Source organism: Perognathus longimembris, chromosome 9, assembly GCF_023159225.1.
Source record: "Perognathus longimembris pacificus isolate PPM17 chromosome 9, ASM2315922v1, whole genome shotgun sequence".
Classification (NCBI taxonomy): domain Eukaryota; kingdom Metazoa; phylum Chordata; class Mammalia; order Rodentia; family Heteromyidae; genus Perognathus; species Perognathus longimembris.
The window spans coordinates 13,803,161-13,817,681 of NC_063169.1; positions in this window are offsets into that span (position 1 = coordinate 13,803,161).

Below are 14,521 nucleotides of genomic sequence, written 5' to 3' on the forward strand. Positions count from 1 at the left end.
GAACTCAATATCTCTGGAAGAGGAGTCAATCTGATTGCTAGATGGAGGAAATCAAATTTTATTTGGGAAATGAAATAATTAATAAATAAAAATAAATAATCTCAAACAGTCCTTATCACCTCAAAGGAAATCAAGTAGTACTCACATTTTCATATTAGAACAAGTCTGGCCTCATTGTTCTTCCCACTATCAAACTCATTGATATTATTTACCTAATTTTCCTCACCTGGATCTTCTCCATGCAAATCAATATTACCTGATGTTCTCTGTCCATTAGATTGCAGAATGAAGCACAATATATAAGACCTGTGGTCATTTTCTTCTTAGACACTCAGCTGAAAATTAGATTTAAGGTGTGGGATGAAATATAGGGCAGGCCAAGTTTCTTTGCAAAGCTCCTGGTTACTACTCTTGCAGCCCAGAAATTAATACCTATACTTATCAAAGGGTCCTTCGTCTAGTGTGTAAGCCCACAGGTAAATTGTTACTTCTAGGAATATTTGCTCTCCTCTCCAACTGCTAGGCAGCAAAGCAATTTCTCAAACAACTGCAAAACAATCCTACTCTGTTCTGACTTTATGTTTTCTGCTGGAACAGTCAGTTACCAAGGATTTGCACTCTCTTCAAGCAAGGTGACAGCTTATTGGCCATTTTTCACATAAAACAGAGACTTCATCTTATCAAAGGACGTCTCTACCAACAGCAAAATATGACTGTTACTGGGCTTTCTTGTTTGAAGACACCTGTGGATCTCCAGACACTTAAGAAAAAACTTTGCTAAAAACAGACTCTCTCATGATCAGCTTAGAAGTGGCAGGAAGAACGCCAATGGAGAAGTCTAGAAATTTTGCAAAGGGCAGCCCTGTATGTCATAACTTCTGTCCCCACTCCAGAGTGAGGACCGAATGGTAAGGAATAAGTACCCTCTCAGCAGGTATTTCCCAAGTTCAAGGCATGACAAGTGAAATTTTAACTTCCCCTCTGCCCATAAATAAGATATCTTTGGTAAATAATTTCCCAAGTGGAATTCGCTTTTCCTCCTAAAGTGAAAAGAGACCAAAGGAAAAAATCCTTTCTTGATGAGGTAAACAACTTCTTGAAGTAAAAGCCTTGTACAAAACCTCTCTAAAAGAACTTCTTAGTTGGTTCCACATTGATTCTGACAGCCACCTACATCAAAATTATAAAGAAAATCTTGTCTCAGTTTTTACCCACAGATAATTCCTAGCTGGAGAAGCTGATGTGGGAATGGATGGAGAAGAGGGCATGAGGTTTTTCAGAGATATTTTCTACCTGCTGATTTGGGTTTTCTCTCACTCTGCTCTGCATTACTGTCTGAATTGGTTGGTCCCTTTGTTAAGCTATTAGCTCTCAGGATCACCACAATCCTTCTTAGTCACACAGAGAAAAATATTTCTTTCCTTGTTCTCTATTAGGCTCTGCTAAAAGGAATGCAAGCACGATACTGTCAGCTTGAAAAGGGAGAAGCTTTCTTTTCCTCTCTGGTCCCCACAGTTTTGCTTGTGCCCCTTTTTGCATCACCCAGAAACACTTCCACATGCAAACAGTGGCCTTCATTCAAGTAACAGCTGATAGCAATGAGCAAGGTTTCCAAAACTTGTAGAATGAATCTCTTATTGCTTCAGAGACACTGTTGTAGCTGGCAGTACCCTCCTTTTAGGAGTCTAGGCTAACCTGCCAGCCTTAGACATACCCACAACCAGGCAGCTCACACCTCCCCCCTGGAAGATTGGAGTCCAAGCTCTGCTGGGCGCATGCTCCTAGGCCTGAGGTGCCATCACTATTAAAACAGTGCTCCTCCTTAGAATTGCGTGTGAGTCTTTCTCCAAGGAACAACAACAACTGGAATTCTAGTGGGTTCCTCTTCACTTCTAGCATCAAATGATCTGGAAATAATTGATCTGAAAGAATTATGGGATTAGGCAAGGTTGATAGGTTTAGGTAACACAAGTGAGGATCTCAAGGTTAGAAATTGATTTTATAAGGTAAGACACCTAAAGTCTTGGTGAATATCTATGCCTGTTAGCATTCACATCACCACTACTGTGTACCTTGAAAGAGTTAATGAATCATAGCTATATGATCATCTCGTGGGAAAAAGGTGCAGTGCCCAGCATACTCTTTCCCATAAAGAAAGCACCATTGGGAAAGACAGACTTGTGGAAACAGGTCACAAAAATGTAGCAAACTAGTCCCTGTTATTCACTCATCTGTGCAGGAAAAAGTTTTAAAAGGTAATAAATGCCTAGGTTCTTTAAATTGGCACTTTAGCCTCTGTTATTTAGAGGCAAATTTATAGCACTGCATAGGTTCTGTGCATGGAAGAAGAATTTCAGTTAGCTTTTGACTACCTTTCAATTCACGGGCAGTTCAAATCATGCTGTCACCTGTAACCGAATTTTCCACTACATATTACCATCCCAAACTACCTCATTAAAATAAATGAAAACAAGTAGTATGATTATCCAAGGGAAATGTCACTAATGCTATTATAAATGAGAATGTTTGGCACCATCTAATAAAGCTCCAGTTGTAACTGCAAATCCAACCCATGGAAATTCAGATGACACGTCCATCAAGTCATTAGTTCTTCTGTTCCATATTTGTACTTGGAATGGATGCTAATGTCGTCCTAGATAGTTCCAGCATTATAAGGGTCATTGTTTGCTCTAATGAACACTGATGCAATTCTGTTTTCCCATTATCCTCGTGTGTCAAGTATTCTGTTCCCAGTAATTTCTGAGTACAATAGATAACCCTGTCATTTCACTTTGTCGATGCCTGAACTATAAAGTAAAACCTACATACCTTCCTGACAGATTCTTTTTCTCAACATACTTTCTAATTTTGTAGTATTTGCAAAGGGAGGGTGATGCTAAAATAAACCCTGCAGGATGATGTATATCATTTTCTAGATTGTTTTCAAGCATAAGCATTTGTTTGAAATTTAGTAGCCCTGCTGTGAGATGTAGCCTAATTACAAGGGAGGAATTTGGATGGAAAGCAGAGATGATACAGTAGCAGCATAACAACTTCTCTGGCTGACTTCCCCCAACCCAACCCAGGTGAGATGACAACAAATACGCACTGTTCCTTTGAATGCAATTTGTACGGCATGCCAAAAGCCGCCGTGTGTGACCATGTGCCCAAGTGAGCCCACACAACGAACTCTCCAGCTGGCCATTCTTCAACCAGATGAGCAGGAAACAGAGAATCAAAGCAGCCTCTATGGTCACATGTTAGCCCCACATCTGACACTGGGGAAAAATAGACTCATAACCAGGTGATAGAACCTACGGGAATAATAGAAGATGATGGGTTTTGGTTGCTGGTTCTTTACTTTGTGTGTGTGTATGTGGGGGGGGGGTGTTGATCTCAAACTTATATCCCTCTTTCTTTAGCTTCCTGAGTGCTGGAATTATAGTGTGCTCTACCATGGCCTCAAATTCAACACTTTCTTGCCTTAGCCTCCTAAATGCTAAGATTATGGATGTGCTCTACCATGCCTAGCTAAAAATGATCATTTTTTTTTTGAAGATTCAAACCATATGCTAAGCTGTAGCAGAAGAAAAGGTCTGTGTAGAAAACTCCCATTTAGCTTCAATTGAAATCCTATGAAATATTATGAGCCTTTCCAAACCATTTATTTCTTTTTAAAGGTAATCTAATGGTATGTTTGTTCTTTCCCTTCTGCTGAGAAATTTAGTGCTTTACTCTCCTTTGGTTGTATCTTAAACAAAGATTGTGAGACCAGGGTCTAACAAAGGTTTCTTTGACTGGGTCTTGCTGGAGTTGTAGTATTAGGTAAACCACCCAGCATCTTTAAAACTTTGTATTTCCATCTTAAAATGAGCATCCATCACCTATACTATGGTTTGAATGTTTGCACCAAAGTTGATCACTGGAAGCAATCTCCCACATAATAGCTTTGAGGGGTAACACCATGCTGGTGATAGAATGACCGATTTTGGTTTTGTTATAAATGTTATTTGAGCCCCTGCTTCTCTTAACCTCTCAATCTCTCTCCTCCTCTTCTTGCTAAAGAAGAGGCTGCCTCACCTGTTTATCTCATTATCATGAGAGGCCATCATGACATGATTCTGAAATAAATATAACCACATTCTCTGGGCCAAACAAAGATAATGCACAGATTCACCCTATGCCAGGTCTGTATCCTGGGGCCAAACTTTGGAAATTGTCCAAGTGGCTTTAGAGTTAACACTAAGTGCCTGGTATTATAGAATCATAGGTTGATTGTACATTCTGATTTTTTCCAGGAATCTCTAAAGTGATGTATGTCGTGTCAGTATCATTTCAAACAACATCTCTTGTGTTTTTCTTTGCCTGAGAGGTATGAGCAGAAATAGCAGAATAACAGGACACATCCCTAACTTCAAGCCGTAAGTACCAATACACACTCACATACAAAAATATTCTATACTGGTTCAAGTATTTTGTTTATTCATTGATACTTCTGACAACATTTCAGCCTCATCCTTGAATAATACCTGAATATACAGTAACAAATTAGGATACAGGTGTACTTCTTTTGGCACCTTAACTCACACATCTAACTCATTTATTTCCTCCAAAAGTATACATATATATATATATATATGTATTCCCATATACAACTGAACTCTCCGTTCAAGTGATTTATCTGTATGTCTTGGAGTATTTATGCACAGTTAATCATTCTAGCCTCATAATGTGTCATAATATCTCATAGAATATGTTTTCCCCAAGCCCAACATGACTCTTTTTTGTTAAAAATTTCTTGACCACATTTGTAAATGTATATGTAATCTGTTTTTCATTGGAATGCCAATTGACAGGCCTTTATTTATGCTTTACAAAGTAGGGATATTAAAACCCTATAAAAAAAACTTTCCTATACCAGTTTAACCTGTCCCATCTTAGTATCTCAGGTTTAGCTGTACACCTGTATTTGATTTTTCATATGTTTATACATGTTATGGAAGGATGATGAGATGTGCTTGTCTTTAGTGACAAGTGTTATGAAATAAAATTTCTTCCTAATTCAGAGCAGATGATTAACATGATGGAAATTTCATCACAAAAACATTCCAAGAACTGCAGAAGGCACTTCCCTCCTCTTTGCATTCCACACCCATTAAAATGAAACCCCCTTCCAGCACAATCTAGAGAGAATCAAGGTAGAAAGATTAGTAAGTTGTACCAGGCTATAAAAGGGCTTTCCCCCTTTTAATTTGGTATAAAAACATAGGAAAATTATTGGCATTTATGGTCATTGTTATAACCAGGGTATTTGTACAAATGCCTTCACATTCGTAGAGATGGAAGTGTTTATATTTAACAAGTCCATGCTGGTTGCTTTCCAGCATCTCTGAAATGCTTCACAAATTGGGAGAATCTGAAAATTGCCCCAAGTATCAGGTATAAGCCAGCAAGGGAACTGTTGGAACATTGAATTGTACCCAGAATCCAATCTTCTCCTAAATACCTGGGAGTTTTTAAGTCAAAGCTTCCTAAGTCAAAATTACAGAGTAAGATGTTACTCTTTAAGATGAGATATACTAACTGTCTATGGATTTCCCTATGAAATCTGCAGAGCTCAGTATAAATAAATTGACTCAGACAGACTTGAGATGTGATATGAGTATGGAGATGCAAGTTGACTGTATAAAAGATGGTCATCAAAATACATTGTACCAGGAGTACAAGGCTGGCTAGGACAGAGATTTTCTTTGTCTGAAAGATAGGTGTTCCTATTTGGATTATTCACTTAAAATCATAAATACTTGTCATCTAACCTCGATTGTTCTAGAACTTCATATTGTACCAAAACTTAACCACTGTATTCATTGACTATGATGAGCCTCATCCTCAGACAAAGAATTGCAAACATGGGGTAAACTGAAGACCTTCTCCTGTTAGGGCTCAACTTCAGCTCCAGAAGGAAGAATATTATAGTGTTACGGCAGCTTTGAGTCTATACCCAGAATTCAATGACAACTCAAAGACCTTATTTTCATAGTAAGCCCCCCCCCCAATTCCTATGTTTCATATCTTAAGGACTCTTCAGTGGGATGAAGAGTCTTAGTTGTGGAATCCTTAATGATTTCTCCTCCAATCTTTTCTAGGTCGGGGTAGAGAGACTTCAGCAACTTTCATAGTCTTTTTTCTTCATGTTCCAGCTATTATGTACAATGTAAAAGACAACCATAATGTACTGAGTACAAATTATGCACAAGACTTGACTCTAGATGTTTAATATATACCTTTCAAACACACACTGACCTCTCCCAGGGTACAGTTAGTCTAGCTGCTTCCCAGAGCTTTCTCTCCTGCCACAGGGACACGTTACATGATGTTAAAATCTAAAATACACATATTTATCTATGTGCCAGGACTGGAGCATGAACTCAGGGTCTAGACATTATCCCTTAGCTTTTTAATGCAAGGCTAACTAGCACTCTTCTATTTGAGCCACAGTTCCACTCCTGGATTTTTGGTGGTTAGTTGGAAATGAGAGTGTCAGTTCAGTCTGACTTTGAACATTCATCCTAAAATCTTGGTCTCCTGAGGTCTGGAGTGTCTAGGATGATAGGCATGGGCCACCAGCACCCAGTTCATATTTTTATTTTTGAAAGAAATGCACGTTCCTCACATATTCAGAAAAATACCTTAAAATAATCCCTCTCCAACCTATTGGAATTTTTCTTTTTGCAACAGATGAACTGAGCTAAAATTATACATCCAATCCACATGTGTGTGCACGCACACACATACACGCAGTTATTGTGCAGTTACCTTGAATTGATGGCAGTGTTTAGACACAGTGATTCTGAGTAACAGAGCCTCTTGGCAGTAGCTTTAGGATTATGAGAATAGAGGCCTAATGTAACCCTATGCCAAGCTAAAACCCAAGTCAGTGGCACTAACAGATAATCCACATATTTAAATTGCACGAAACCAAATAACCCCACATAGCAAGCCAACATGTTCAGATACCCACAGGGTCACTGCTGGGCTATGGGACTCACAATCCACAGAAATTGCTGTGGGCAAGGCAGTTGTCCTAGTAACATCTGTTTTGCAGATATTCCCAGTTTGCACGAGCTGAGTCCTGCTAGGGAAAAGAACTAGAGGCTACCCTGCTCCATGAGCAGAGAGAAACCCAGAACCTGCAGTTTGCTTAGTTTCATAGACCAAAGAGTTTTCTTAGTTGGTGTTAAAAGTATTTCACCTTATAAAATAATAATCCTATAAGCCCACAGAAAGATACATTTAAGAAGACTTCGGAATCCTAAGTGTGTGTATGTGTGTGTCTGAGTATACATGTTAAATATATGAATATGTATAAAAAGAGCCAGCTTTGGGTTAAAAGGGCTAGCTTGAGTTGCTGAGTGCTAAGCACAGTTCTCCATAGGGGAATTATTTTGTTTTCTGTGACAATGCCCTGGCTACTGGGTTTATTTTTTAAAGCATGGGCTCATTTCTTGTGTTGCTTGGGGCCCAGAGTAGTGTGTGATTCCTTCATGGAAAGACGCACAGTGAAGAGAGCTTTGGTACCTGCTCGTGAGCCCAGTGTGAGGAACTCCCTGATGGGTCCCTTGCTTTTAGTCGCTTCATGTGATGGGGGCGAGGGGGGCAGGTTGCATTTGCCAACAGAACAACAACACTGGCCATGCTTTTCTTGTCGGCTGATAGAATGTCAGCATCCTTCCCTGCTGAAAGTCTCCAAAGTGGAGTCAAATGCACAGTATAGACCCCAAATGTCATAGCTGGAGTTTACTGGGTAGTAAGAAATATTGTGTATCACTCTTCTTGCTAGGTTTGAAGGTCTTTGCTTGAATGGAGTTTCATGTTTCCCTGAGAAGATTCCAACAAGAAGTGATCTAGTGAAGACTCTTAAAGGGTTGCCTTCACTAAGCAGCTTTTCTAAGTTGTGCCTTTAACAACACTTAAAAATGGGAGACCACACTGGGTAGCTGATAGCTGCTTCGATTTGTTGTGAAGTGTTGTCAAGGATGCTATCCACAGGACACTTGATGTAAGGCTTCACTTGAACATTTTCTTTTTGGGTTAAGAGGTTTTTGGTTTTTTTTTTTTATCATGAAACAAGTAGACTTTCTCCTTCCTAATAAATAGAATAGGTTAGCATTTGCAGCTGTAATGACCACAGTGGCTAAATAGGATGTACATGTCTTAGTCATTCTCTGTGTGTCTCTGTCTGTCTCTCTGTCTCTCTGTCTCTTTCTCATTCTCTCAGCCTGGATGCTGTCTGTTGTTTTTGTTGTTGTTGTTTTTCCTGCTCAAGGCTGATGCTCTATCATTTCAGCCATACCTCTACTTCTGCCATTTTATTGATTAATTGGAGATATGAATCTTTCAGAATTGTCTTAGCCGGACTTAAAATTAGGATCCTTAGGTCTCAGCCTCCCGAGTATTGGGATTTTACATGCATGATCACCCAGCCTATAATCATAGCTACTTGGGAGGGTGAGATCTGAGATTTGTGGTTTCAAGCCAGCCGAGGCAGGAAAGTCCACGAGACTCTCTTACCAACTAATTAACAAAAAGCTAGAAGTACAGCAGTGGCTCAAGTGGTATCGTGCTAGCCTTGAGAGAGGAAAAAAACCCCTCAAGACCAGCACGTAAACCTCCACCTCAAGCCCCAGGACCAGCACACACACACACACACACACACACACACACACACACACACACACCCCAAAAGCATACATCAAAGGAACAATTGAGTATAAAACCATCTACAGGATGGGAAGAAAGAACTGATTTTCTTTTTTGGTGGTGTGGCTTGAACTCTGGGCCTGGGAGCTGTTCCTGAGCTCTTCACCTCAAGGCTAGTGCTCTACCACTTTGAGCCATACCACCATTTCTGGTTTTCTGGTGGTTAATTGGAGATAAGAGTCTCATGGACTTTTCTGCCGGGGCTTGCTTTGAACGGTGATCCTCAGATCTCAGCCTCCTGAATAGCTAGCATTACAGGCATGAGCCACCGGCGCCCAGCAAAGACCTAATTTTCAGCAAGAGTACTAAGAACACACAATGGGAAAAAGTCTTTTCATCAAATGGTGTTGGAAAAACTGGGTAGCCATGTGCAAAAGAATGAAGGTAGAACTATTACCTTATATGAAAAAAATCAACTCAAAACATGACTAATTTAGACAAAAAACTGGAAATTTACAAAACTCCTAGAAGAAAATATAGAAGGAAACTTTATGATATGGCTTTGGTAATGGCAGTCCTTTCTCTGTTGAGTTTTCTTAGCACCCTGTGCAAGATCAGTTCCTTTGACCTTTATGGTTGATTTCTAGATGTCTACTCTATTCAGTTGGGCCTATATTTCTCTTTTCATGTTGGTATCAGACTTTTTTTAATATCAAAGCTTTGAAATACGTTTTGAAGTGAATTAAATGTCCTATCTTCAGCTTTGTTCCTCTTGTTTATGATTTCCTTGAATATTTAGGTTCTTTGCTGGTTCTCTATGATTTTTTTAGGATTATATTTATGTTTCTGTATTTGAAATATTTTCTTTTATATTTTTATTCCCATAGTCTGGGATGTCTGTTCGGATTTTGTTAAAACTCTTGATACATAGGTATTTTCTTGTGAGCTGTCTCAAGCCCTTTTCAGGAGAATCTGTGGTATAAACAAACATTAAATGTGGATACGAATAATGAAACTCTAAGAGGGCAAACTCCCCAGGAACATTCAGACTTGTTTTTCCATCAATGATGGAAAATATGACTCATCTTAACTTTACCAATCTTGACTTTCATTTCATCTGTAGTAAGATGACCTTTCTAATAGCATTACCTGACGTTTTATCATTTGTTAGAGTTTATTCCTTGGCTGGTGATTTATTTCATATCAGACTACAAATGTTCAGGGGACAAGTAATCATTTAGACTATCAGTCATCACTGCAATAGCGAAAGGTAGCTAAACGGAGGGGTTTCTTCATCATAGCTGCTCAGGAGAGGTGGCTCTGAAGTGAATGAGATACCACAAGTGAGGAGCATTCATCACAACAGGGTTAGACGTTCTAGAAAGGAGGGAAAGTGGACACTACAGGAGACAGCACAGAGTCTGGGTAGCTTAGAGATGCCATGGAGAAGGGGACTTATGGGGGAGGAGATGATACTCATTAACTTTTATCACCAACTTGTCTATGCCAAGCTTTAGTCAAGCGCTTTATGTCAATTATTACATCATATAAAACAAAGGGGCCCTGTCAGTAAAATAGAAGAGTGGCTGTGTTAGGTAGCTGCTCCATCACTGTGGCAAATATCTGAGAAAGTCAATTAAGAGGGAGGAAAGATTTGTTTTGGCTCATGCTTTCAGAAGTTCCAATACATGGACACTTGGCCCTGTGGTTGTAGGTTTGTCTCGAGGCAAAACATGATGATGAGGAGAGGAGAGAAGAGCAGAGCTACACACATCATGGCTTCCCAGAGGCAGAGGGCAGAGAGGAAGGGTCAGGGGATACAATGTGCCCTTCAAATACTTGTTCCTAGTGACTTAATTTCTCCAGCCAAGATGTCCTCCTAATAGCCCATTCAGCTTCGAGTTCATTCATCAATGGGTGAATCCATTGATGGCACTGGAGTCGTCGTGATCCAATCAGATCTCAAAAGTGCATCATCGGGCCATCAAGGCTTTACCACATAAGCCTTCAGGGGACATTTAGATTCAGACTATAAAACCATGTGCCAGAAAAATGAACATAATTGCTAATACTGCAGTTTTGCTGTAGTTTTGCAGAAAGTCCTCCAACCTTATGTCTCTTGAGCCTCAATGGCTCTTGACTTTATTGGGTAGATTTGATAAAGACATGAAATCCAGCCAGGAATGGGTAGCTCATGCTTAGAATCCAAGCTACTCAGGAGGGTAACATTTGAGAATCAAGGTTTGAAGCCAGTCTGGGAAAATAAATCAGAGAGACTCTTATCTCCAATTTAGCCAGCAGTAAGCCAGAAGTCACGTATGGCTCAAGTGGTAAAGCAAAAGCAATGAGTCAAAAGGCCAAGCAGAAATGCAAGGCCCTGGTTTCAAGAGGCAGACATAGTCAATCCAAGTGCAGTGATTCACATGGAATATACATCCTCAAGAGACTGAGATCTGAATTGCAGTTTGCGAACAGCCCAGGCAAAAGTTAGCAAGACCCATTTCAGACAAGAAAACGCTTGACTTGATGTGTGTGATGGTTACTCTGGCCATGAGAGAGGCATATAGGTGGATCATGGTCTAGGGTAGTCTGGATATAAAGACCTTACTCAAAAAATAACTGAGCAAAATCAGATAGAGGTATGGATGATGAGGTAAAGTGTCTGCTTAGAAAGCAAAAGATCCTTCGTTGAATCTCTAGTACTTCTAAAAATGCAGAGAAGAAGGGGGAGGAAGAGGAGAAGAGAAAGAGAGAGAGAGAGAGAGAGAGAGAGAGAGAGAGAGAGAGAGAGAGAGCAGAAAATGAGATTTACAGAGGCCAGAAAATCTAAGTGAGACTCATATTCAGCTGGGCCTCTCATCTGAATTCCACCCCTCAGACTTTTCCCTACATTACAGTCATTTCTTCCCATTTGACATCATTTCACAAGGAGTTATCCTAATACCTAAAAACAGAGTTTGAGAATTTTTTAAGTGGGGAAATAGGCAGTCAGGGGGTGGGGGAGTATATGTATATTATAAAAATGTTTCGCTATGAAAACTCTACAAACTTTAATATTTATTTATTTTATTTATTTGTTGTCAAAATGATGTACAGAGGGGTTACAGTTTCATACTTAAGGGAGTGAGTACATTTCTTATCAAACTTGTTACCTCTTCTCTCATTTTTCTCCCACCTTCCCTCTCTCCAAATCCCTCCCCCCAAGAGTTGTACAGTTGGTTTACAGCATATTGTCTTATAAGTATTGATGTTGCATTGGTTTGCCTTTTATACTTTGTCTCTCCATTTTGATGTTCCCCTTTCCTTCCCTAGTTCTGACAAACATATATACAATACCCAGGGTACCAAAATTGGTTACAGTGACATCAGGAGTAAAACCATGGGGAAGAAAGACAAAAGAAAAAGGAATAATTTCATATGGTATGTTGAAAATAACAACAACAATGATAAACCACTTATTTCCATAACTTGGAGTTCGTTTTGCTTAGCATCATCTTATGTGTTCATATGTACATAGCTATTGATCTATTGTGATCTTCTACTAGGACTATCATAGACATGTACTAATTATTACCAGTGAGGGAAACCATAGAGTCTATGTTTCTTTGGGCCTGGCTCACTTCACTTAGTATGATTTTTTTCCAAGTCTTTCCATTTCTTTATGAATGGGGCAATGTCATTTTTTCTGACATAAGCATAGAATTCTATGGTGTATATGTACCACATTTTCTTTTATCCAAAAGCTGAGAAGGAAATATCTCATAGGTGGCTGAGGTGTTAGGCCTGCTGTGATTGCTTATGCTATGCTGTGTTTACACTGTTTGTGATCATGCCTCCTGACATTGTTGTGGCCCGAGAATGTTGTCTTTTCTCCTTTCTTCTCAAAGGGTCTCTGACCTTCTGCTCTAGATGTGGCATAGTCTGTTTTGCTGGCCAATTTTGACATAATCACTCTTGTTTCTTATCCTCAGCTTCTCAACAATACTCACAGTTTATGCTGTAGTCCCATTCCTCTGAACACAGGTCTTTGCTTTTGACATTTGCTCTCAGCAAGGTCATTCCTCACCAATTCCAAATTCTGTGAATTCGCTCCTTTGATACCTCTATCTCCCTGGGGCATCGCACATGACTGGCCATTCTCTGGCCCCCTTTAGTCTTCTCACCAGAGGCTTTTTTCATTTCTCTTCTATTCTGGTTAAATCAACTTTCTCTCTACATCTGTCTAAAATGTTGGGATCTACAAATGTTTTCCTCCTGTATTCCCTTTTTTTACTCTATCTGTTCAACCTGGATATCTTTTGGGTTTCTTTTTAGACAGGGATTACTATATAGCTCGGGTTGGCTTTGAACTCACCACCCTCCTGCCTCAGCATTCTGAATGCTGGGATCATAGATGTGCGATATCAAGCACAACTGTATACTAATCTTTGTCTCTGTCCTCGTCCCTATGTATAGTTCTAGCTCCTCCATCACCATCAAACGTATTATCAATAGCTTGTCTTTCCTACAAATAGCCCCAAACAGTGGGCTCACTCGCTCTTGGTTTTCAAACACTTGTCCTGATGACTGATGATGCCACCATCCATGTAGCCTCTTTTGCCACCATCTGCTTTCATTCCTAAGTCTCCAAAAGGGAATGAGAACCTCCCTTCCTCCCATCCAATCAGTCTTCAAGTCTCACTGCCTTTGCCTTCTACCCATCTTTTATTTCCCATCCTCTGACTATTCAGTACAGGTCATCCTGGGCTCCTGCCTAAAGAGTTGCATTAAGTTTCCAACTGGTCTCACTGCGTCCAGACTCATTCTCTCCCATCCAAACAGTCTACCTAACTGGTCTGACGAAAACACTAATCCATTTCTTCTTAAAATCCTCAGTAACTACTCATACACTATCAAATGAAACCCAAGCTTTTTTGCAGGGTATATAAAATCCTCAATAGGTACCAACTCGTGTATTTATTTTTATCTCCAGCCTCATTTTTTTAAACCATTCTATCATCCACTGGCTTTTTTTTCTTTTTCAAATTGCTCTTCCCCACTCCTTTCTATGGTGTGGTCTTTTCCTGTCTAAGTCCTGTTTCCCATCCTGCATAATTTCTACCATTTACTCACAAGTTTGTCCTCAGTGGAGGTCTGTTTCTACAGAAAAAAAGAATGGATCTGTTTGCCTAACAGATCTATATTAAGAAGAAGTTTGAAAGTCATGAAGCCTTCATTACCTCCACACCAAGACTGGAAGCCCTGCTTCTTTTCTGTATTACCTGCCCTTGTATAATTGCCAGTTGGTTCTCCAAGTCACTGTGAATTCTCTTACTGTAGGGACTGGAATATAATCCTCAAAGTCACCCCTGTGCTGAGTAGAGTGTGGATGCTTTGTAAACATCCATGAGTTTGTTAGATTGGACTGAATCAGAGTAGCCAAAGTCCACTGAGCTCATCAATAGCAAGGGCTTGGTTTAAGAGCACCTTATACTCAGGAAGACCCAGCCTAGAATCTTGACCTCATTAGTACCCTGTTCCAGTCTAACCTGCCAACTGGCTCTGACCTTCCCAATGTTAACACTATACATCAGCATGTGTGAGATAAGTCTGTGCACACCAAGTATCAGCCTGGCATGTGGACGTGTAGTATATGGAAACTAAATTCGTTTCACTCACCAAATTTATAGCCCTTTTAAACCTCCCGGGTTAGTTTTGAATCAAACCCAGATTTCTCTAGTGTTTTGAGTTCATTTTCTTTTGGCAAACACATCTTCCTGTTGTTAAGAAGAAAGACTTTACAAAGATTATTTAAAAGTTTAACTGGTTTCTTGAACATCAG